At 36.3% G+C, this 9304-nt stretch overlaps 1 pseudogene; it reads left to right on the top strand.

Moving 5' to 3' along the window:
* Window positions 1–888: 888 nt before the first annotated feature.
* On the top strand, window positions 889–5970 carry LOC141499566 (large ribosomal subunit protein eL22 pseudogene; annotated as a pseudogene).
* The last annotated feature ends 3334 nt before the right edge of the window (window positions 5971–9304 follow it).

The following is a 9304-nucleotide window of genomic DNA, read 5'->3' as shown; positions in this document are numbered from 1 at the left end:
TTGTTATTAACAAGGATATAAAAAAGATTTTAGCTTGTACTGGTGATTGATATTGTAAAGAATATACTGGAATGGAGGCTTAAGTTGATATCATTAGAAGGATTACCTCCAACCCTTCAGGGTTACCCATAGGATCCTGAGAAGGATTGCCTACAGCAATCCCCCCCCCCCAAATAGGAATTGGAATAATGACCCTCCAGAGTCTGTATGGGAAACATGTAAAATGAAGGAGTTGGACTAGATGGCCCCTCCATTTCTAAATCTATGATTTTATGAATGGAAAACCAAGTAAGGTCAAGATGGTTTACAATGGGAATGAATCTCTTTATCCTTCTGGGAGAGTAACCTAATATATTTTTAAATAAGAATGGCTTTTCCCAGGCTTGGATCACTTTCAATTATCAAGGACCTTAGTTTGAAGGTGACCTAGGTAGCCACCTGTAGACCAGGTGAAAAAAGATATGATCTCATAATAACTAGGTGGAGTGGGTATTTTTTTTACTCTAAGCCTTGCAATTATCATCTATATTATTTCTTTTACCTGGAAAGACTTATAGGAATTGATACTGATGGAAGTGAGCAAAACCAGGAGAACATCATACACGGTGACAACAACATTGTATGATGATCAACTATGATCGATTTAGTTATCTCAAAATGTAACGTAATGATCTAAGACAATTTCAAAAGACTTGTGATGAAAATGTCATTCACATTCAGAAAAAGAACTATGAAGTATGAATACAGGTTGAAGCACATTATTTTCACTTTTTCTGTTTTCTTCTTGTGTTTTTTTTCCTTTTATTCTCTTCTTTTACAACATAACTAATGTGGAAATATGTTTAACATGATTATGCATGTATATTCTATGTCAGAATCCTTGTAATCATGAGGAGAGAAGGTAAGAGACAAAAATTTGTGACTCAAAATCTTACAAATGTGAATTTTGAAAATTTTACATGTAATTATAAAAAAGGGAAATTATTAAATGCAAAAATAATAAAATGATAAAGAGAAAAATGGGAAAAAGAATAAAAATAAAAATATATTATCTCTTTGAATTCTCCCAATGAAACTGTGAGGTGGGCACTATTCTTATCCCCATTTGACAGATGAGGGAGGCCTAAGGTCACATAGCTAGCAAGGGTCTAAGGCATAATTCAAACTCAGGTATCCTTGATTCCAAGTCATCTATGGACTTCTCTATCATATTACCATGCTCTAGGAGCTTCATCAGTGGAAATTCTCGCCCTCCTGCAGGATCCTACCACCCTTGTTACTCATACCTAATCAATACCCATTGCCCCTTTGGTTTGGAGGGCAGAATTATGAAATCCAAAAACTTTCATTTTGAGAGCAAGTTGGGCACAGTAGTATCTTCATCTCCCACCTGGTTGTGGTCATTTGAATTTCTTTGGAATTTTTCATCATGCCCACACCTTCCTCCCCCCAACTCCCACCCTTTTCAGCTTCCTTTTGTGTAATGTCTCCCCCCAGTAGAAGGTAAGTTTCTTGAGGGCAGGAGCCATCTTTCTTTTTTCTGTATTTGTAATCTTCAACCCTTATCCACCATGTCACCACACATACCCACCCTGTTTTGGCAGAGGTTTTTACATTGAGGTATTCTGAAGACAGGTTGTAAGAGCCAATTGTTAATTTTTTTAGTATGAACATTTACTCCTTAGAAATCAGCATATGCTCCAAAACAGGTCTTGAATTGTTGTTTTGTTGACTGTGACTTAAGAAAGTGATGTAGACAATATTAATTATGCAGATTATATTTAAAACTGGGTTCTGGATAGTTCTTCCCAACATTTCTAGATTGACAAACATTTCATTAATGGATTGCTTAATGAGATAACATGCAAAGCTCTTTGCAAATTCATTTTTTGTCTATTTTTTTTTTACTATATATTTCCCTTCATGCTTCCCTGTTTATATTTCTCTCTATCTCCTTAAAAAGTCTATTTTTTGGAGCCAATTGGGGTTAAATTACTTGCCCAGGGTCACACAGATAGTAAGTGTCTGAGGGTGGATTTGGTCTCAGGTTCTCCTGACTACAGAGCTGGTGCTTTATCCACTGTATCACCTAGGTAGCCCTTTTGTTTCTGGCCACTGGCTTCCTTAATCTGCCTTCCCTTCTTTTTTTGTAATTAAATATTTTATTTATTTATTTTCCCAACTACCTGCAAAGGTAGTTTTCAACAATCAATTTTTGCAAGATTTTAGGTTTTATATTTTTCTTCCTCCCTCCCTCCCTTTTCCCCTCCCTGACAGAAAACAATCTAATATACATGGATACATAGATAACTATTCTGTATTCCTTTCCTTCCCCCACCTTCTCTGAATCTCTTCTCCTCCTACTTCCTTGTAGTTAAATAGATTTTTATATCCAATTGAATGTATTCCCTATTTGAACCAATTGTAATGAGAGTGAGGTTCAAGTGCTGTCTGTCATCTTTCCATCTTTTCCCCTCCAATATAAAATCTCTTCCTTCCATACTTTTTTATGTGAAATAATTTTCCGCCTTCTTTTTCCTTCTCCTAGTATATCTTTTTTTTCTCACTCCTTAAATTTATTTTATTTTTTGAAATTATCTCATTGTGTCAATTCACACCCATGTCATTTGTCTAGGTAAACTCTTCTAACTTCACTAATAATGATAAAGTTCTCAGGAATCACAAGAATTGTCTTCCTATAAAGGAATGTAAACAGTTTATTTTATTTTATTTTTAGGTTTTTGCAAGGCAAATGGGGTTAAGTGGCTTGCCCAAGGCCACACAGCTAGGTAATTATTAAATGTCTGAGACCAGATTTGAACCCAAGTACTACTGACTACAGGGCTGGTGCTTTATCCACTGCACCACCTAGCCACCCCAGAATCCCTTATAATTTTCCTTTCATGTTTATCTTTTTAACTGAGTCTTGAAAGTCAATTTTTTTCTATTCATCTCTGACTTTTTCATCAGTTATATTTGAAAGTTCTCTGTCATTAAATATCCACTTTTCTCTCTGAAAGATTAAACTCAATTTGGAAAGTAGTATTCTTGAATGTAACCCTAGCTCTTAACCCTATCATATTCTAAGCCTTATACACTTTTAATGTGGAAGTTGTTAAATCTTGCACTTTGAAAACTGCATATGACTCCACAATATTTGAATTGTTTCTTAATGGCTACTTGCAATATTTTCTCTTTGCTCTGGGAGCTCTTAGAGGTTTTCATTTTGAGATGCATTTTAGGAGATGATTGGTAGATTCTTTCCATTTCTATTTTATTTCCTAATTCTATGATATCAGAGCAGTTTTCCTTGACTAATTTTTTTTTAGGTTTTTGCAAGGCAAATGGGGTTAAGTGGCTTGCCCAAGGCCACACAGCTAGGTCATTATTAAGTGTCTGAGACTGGATTTGAACCCAGGTACTCCTGACTCTAGGGCCGGTGCTTTATCCACTACGCCACCTAGCCGCTCCTCGATTAATTTTTTAAAAAAATGATGTCTAAACATGTTTATTTCATTTTATTTTCCCCCAGGTACATGCAAAAGCAAGTTTTAACATTCGTTTTTAATAGCCTTCTTTTTTTTTTCAATCAAAGCTTTCAGGCAGTCCAATAATTCATAAATTGTCTCTCCTTGATCTATTTTCCAGGTCAGATATTTTGCCAGTAAGATATTTTACATTTTCTTCTATTTTCTTTTCTATTCTTTTGACTATGATTGTTTCCCAGTGTCTCATAGAGTCATTAGCTTCCATATGTTCAATTTTAATTTTTTTGGTAATTATTTGTGTGATTTAATATGGTTAGGCATACAAGACAGAGCAATGGACTTGGAAGCTGGAAAGATTTGAGTTCAAATTCAGTCAAAGACATTTATAAAACAGTGTGATCCTAAGCAAAGTACAACTTCTCTCATTCTGTTTCCTCATCTGTAAAATGGGCTTAGTACCTGGAGTCTTAGGTGGACCAAATAAAATTATATATACATATATATGTGTATATAAAATATTTTCCCAAATTCAAAGTACTATGTAAATGTTAGCTATTATTATTGTTGTTTTCTTTTAAAAAATTATTATTACTATTATTACAATAGTTTGTTATAAGACTAAATATAACCGCCCCCCCCCCCCCCCCGAAGATAAGAAACCTCAGGAATAGAGAAAGAGAGAAAAAGAAAATGTACTTCAGTCTGTGTTCAGATTCCTATGGCTCTGTCTCTGGGGTGAGTTGCTTTTTTTTTTTTTTTTTTTTTTTTTTTTTTAGATTTTTCAAGGCAATGGGGTTAAGTAGCTTGCCCAAGGCCACACGGCTAGGTAATTATTAAGTGAGCTGCTTTCTTTATCGTAAGTCCACCACAGAAGTTGCTTCAATATTTTCCCTATAGTTTCTATTACTAGCTGTACCTCCATTCTATTCCTCCCCACTCTCATTTATTCTATTCTCTCTCTCTCCTTTCATCCTGGCCCTGTCCAAAAGTGTGTTGTATCAATTCTAATTTTTAAGAAATTATTTTCTTCAGTGAGTTTTTCTACCTCTTTTACCATTTCTATTTTTTAAAGTGTTATTTTCTTTAGTAATTTTTTTGGGCCTCTTTTACCAGGTTGTTGACTCTCTTTTCATAATTCTTTTCCATCAATCTCATTTGTATTTCCATTTTTCAATCTTTTTGTTTATTTTTAAAATCCTTTTTGAGCTCCTCAAAAAATTCTCTTTGGATTTGCTCCAATTTCAGATTTTTCTTTGAGGCTTTTTTTATGGATATGTTCTGACATCATTGTCTTTTGCTGAGTTTGTGGTGATTTTCTCTGTCACTGTAGTAACTTTTTTGGATCAGGTTCTTTTTTTTTGTTGTTTCCTCATTTTTCCAGCCTATTTTTTAATTTTTAACTTGTGTTAAAATTGGGCTTTGTCTCAGGTCTATAGGGGATATTGTTCCAAGGTTCAGGTCTTTAGTGCTGCTATTTTTAGAGCCTGTTCTGAGGAGTCTGTACGTTTTCAGTGCTTCTAAGTGGCATAGTGGCAGAGCACTGGACTGGAGGTAAGAGGACCTGAGATCAGAAAAAGGACTCATTGTACAAAGTAGTTATCAGGTATGAGACAGCTATTTATTTACTCTGTCTCAGTTTCCACAATTGTTAAATGGGGATAATAATACCTGTTTCGGAGTGTTGGTGTGGAGGTCAAATGAGACATTTGCAAAGCACTTAGAAAATCTTAAAGCACTATATCAATTTTAGGTATTTTTATTATTATCTTATTTGAGCCTCAAACCAAAGCCTCCTATTTTAAATGCTAGTTATTGTTATTATTATATTACCTTAGTTGAGTCTTGCAAAATGCCTGTGAAATTTATCCAAGGTTTATAGATGACATTCAGAGAAATTGTGACTGGCCCATGGTCAGTCACACTGATCCTAAATGTCAGAAGCAGTATTAGAACCCAAATTTTCCTAACTCCGGGTTCAACACCGACTCACTCATTCACTTAATAAGAATTAATTGTGGCCCTTTCTGCCTGCTTGATCGCCGTGGCTCCCATGAAGAAATCTGCGGTGAAGGGTGGCAAAAAAAAGAAGCAAGTTCTCAGCTTCACGCTTGATTGTTCCCAGCCTGTGGAAGATGGGATTATGGATGCAGCTAATTTTGAGCAGTTTTTACAAGGACGAATCAAAGTGAATGGAAAGGCTGGCAACCTCGGTGGTGGGGTTGTAACCATTGAGAGAAGCAAGAGTAAGATAACCATGACATCAGAGGTGCCCTTTTCTAAAAAGTATTTGAAGTACCTGACAAAGAAATACTTAAAGAAGAACAATCTATGTGATTGGCTCCGGGTGGTGGCCAATAGCAAGGAGAGTTATGAATTACGGTACTTCCAGATCAACCAGGATGAAGAGGAGGAAGAGGAGGAAGATTAAACCCTTTTGGGTCTGGATACATTTTGTATATGATCTTGAATAAAACTTGAACCAAAAAAAAAAAAAGAATTAGTTGTGGCTACCCAGTAAGCATTGGGAATTCAAAGACAAAAATAAAGCAATGTGTCATGCAGATAAGATTTATCAGACCCCTAAAAGTGGGAGTGGATAGAAAGGAATAATGGACTTAGAAATTTATTTATTTATTTTTTTGGGGGGGCAAGGCAATGGGTGTAAGTGACCTGTCCAAGGTCATACAACTAGGTAATTATTAAGTGTCTGAGGCCATATTTGAACTCAGGTCATCCTGACTCCAGGGCTTGGTGCTCTATCCACTGTGCTACCTAGATGTTCCCCAGAAAATCTATTTTTAAAAAGCTTGGGTATAGCTCATGACTTGGTTCTCCCCCAAAAAGGGTTAACAGGATTTGTTTTAGAAAAGGTATTCATTGCACAAAGTAGATATCAAATATGGGACAGCTATTTATTTTCTTTACTTTGGAAGAACTACTTAAAATGAAAAACCATCCACTGAAAATACCTAAAGCGATAGAACAAAAATTCTCCCAGGAGAAAAATACATTCTTCCAGGAGGCAAAACTAACTTAATGGAATATTTAACCTATAATTTCTAGTGTCCTCAGATCTATTTTGTCTAAATAACTTACAAATCCAGATTCTTCTGGTCGGGCAGGTATGGCTCTCTTATCCATTTGGGTTCAGGATTATCCTATTGGTGGTCATTTCCTCTAAGAAATATCATTTTGAGAAATACTTCCTATTGAGCAACTGATACAGAAACATGAATTCTTGACCTCTTGAGATCACAGGCTAAAAATATAGTCATCTTTCTGAATCACTATTTGATGACTTGTATTCAGAGAAAGAAACATAAAGCAGAAGAAGCCACAAGGATGTTTCAGGATCTTCTAAGTAAATACAGTCATACAGTTGAGATATAGAGAAATCTCCTCCCCCTAACTAGTCCAAAGGAGATCTGGTGCTAGATCTGACCTAAAAGATGGTTATCTAAAGAGAAAGTAGGTACTTAACCTTTCTTCAATTTATAAATTACGAAAGAAAGAGATTCCTTGATAAGAACCTATCCTCTGTGATGTTTGGTGACTAGTTCTTTGTGCAACAACTCCAGTCATGGGGACAATGAAGAAAAGTCAAGAGCTGCTGCTTCATCTTTGAAATTTAGAGAATCTATTCCAAGTGTTCACATGAACTATTTGTGCCCAACTTGCAGTAGAACATTCAGAGTTTGTATGGGTCTGATCAGCCACAATCAGACACACTACAAGACTCTAACATAAGAATTTTAAACATTTTTTGGCCCAGGGAAGCTGCATCCTCTCCATTAAATGATCACTCTTCTTCTGGGATCACTGAGCTCTGTTCTAAGAAACTTTACCTGCAAAGAGATGGATCAGATTCTTTTATCTTCTTGTCTCTTTGACCCTTTAAACCCTTTATTCCAAAAGCTTTGGTGAAATTACTTTGAATTTGATTTTGGTGTATAGTGCTTCCCCGAAAAGCACAATTAAATAGGATTCAGTGTTCAATATGAGTAGAATATAGGACATCTATAAATAAAAGAAATGCTCCACAAGCATGCATTGAAAGAGACTCAAAATAAGATACAGTAATTTATAACGACTGTTATATTCCCAGGAGGTTGATACTGAAGACATCAAGATGTGAAGCAATTTGACATACTGCTTAATAGGCATTTTATATTCCTCTGTCCTAATCTGTTCAAGTCCATATCTTCCTGTTAAGTCAGGACAGAGGATGAGATCTTCCCTCTCTGGGTGGTCAGCCTTCCTGGTACAGTTTCCTGGTACAGAAACTCCAGCTGCCAGTTATCTTGGACCAAAGGACACTGAACTTCTAAAACTCACAAAGCTTTTTCTAAGATTGAATTATGCCTATTTTGGGATTGCTGTTCAGGCATCTAGGTTCCTGGAAGGAAAATGGACAAGACAGCCAGGGACCTAAGGCTCAAGTTTAGGCTTGCCTCTCAACTCACACATGTTCCTCGGCAGTTGTATGATCAAAGTTCACCATTTCTTCAATGGGTGGAGGAAAGGGTAATGCTCTTCCCCATTTTCTCTTTTAAGAGAAAGAGGTACTTGTCACAGGGAAGACTTTAAAAAGTAGCATGAACTGTTTTTCCTTTCAAAAATGACCTACCTATGCTCCTATCAGCACAGGGTTAATAAAACTACCCCATTTTCCAGGATAGCAGATGCTGTCAGTCAAAATCAGACAAGGCAATTCTGCATATGGCCCATGCAGTTATATAAAAATAGTATTGACCAAAATGACTAGGTGTGGCTCCTTGATTCAGCTATCATATGTACATAAAGCTTTAGAGTTTTGAAGACTTTTGTGTACATTATGATAGTAAGTTGTTTAAAAGATGGCATATGATCCTTGAGGCAAACCTCAAGATGGAGAGAATGACAAAGAAGGCTAAATCAGATCTAACTGTTAGGCTAAGAAACTTGCCTAGATCACACTTGTAACAAAGAATGAGCATGTACAGGCTGATAATTAGGTTAGCTATACTGTGTTTTTAGAAAGTTGTTGAGTTGATGGAATTCAATCATATGGGAGGGAAATCTTATTCGTAAGGCCAAGGACTCTCACAGCATCACCAGAAGTCCTATTTCCTGTGAAATGAAACAGTTGTGGAAAAGGCAGTGAGAGGGGTACAATATTCCTCTCACTATGATAAGCATAATGTGCCAGTCATATCATCCTTTTGATGTCATTGTCTTCTTTGATTATGAAGGACAATAACAATAGTACAGAAGGACCACTCATAATTGGGACTATGGGGAGAACTTGATTTTCCTTCCTGTTTTCCAGGTGTAAGGTTTGCTCAGACAAGTTTCCTTGGGCATTATGATAATTTCATGAGAGGTGAGGATGATTTGCTTGTCTTTTGTTCTTGAAGAGGACCATGGCATCAGGAAGATGATGCCATGACAAGCACATGAATTGGATTTCAATGAGGGGGCTGTGCTAAGTCAGCAGCCTCACTTTCTTTTCCAGGGCCATCTGGGTCCAGTGTCTAGATATGAATCAGGATGACTGGAGATAGTCCTGAATGCAAGGCAATCAGGGTGAAGTAACTTGCCCAAGGTCACACAGATAGGAAGTTTCAAGGGTCTGAGGCTGGATTCAAACTCCTATTTTCTAGGCTCCAAGGAGAGTGCTCTATCTATTGTGTCACCTAGCTGCCCTCAGGGGAGATAGCCTTTACCTGTATATACCTATATTGACATAAATAAATATATAGACACCTATATTTAGGTAAATATATACCCATATTTAATTTAAAATACAGGTTATGCAGATATATGCTAAATGAGGG

The sequence above is a fragment of the Macrotis lagotis genome, chromosome X (genome assembly GCF_037893015.1).
Source record: "Macrotis lagotis isolate mMagLag1 chromosome X, bilby.v1.9.chrom.fasta, whole genome shotgun sequence".
In the NCBI taxonomy this organism is placed as follows: Eukaryota; Metazoa; Chordata; class Mammalia; order Peramelemorphia; family Peramelidae; genus Macrotis; species Macrotis lagotis.
The sequence above is the reverse complement of the archived record's forward strand: the minus strand, read 5'-3'. Positions and strand labels throughout refer to the sequence as shown.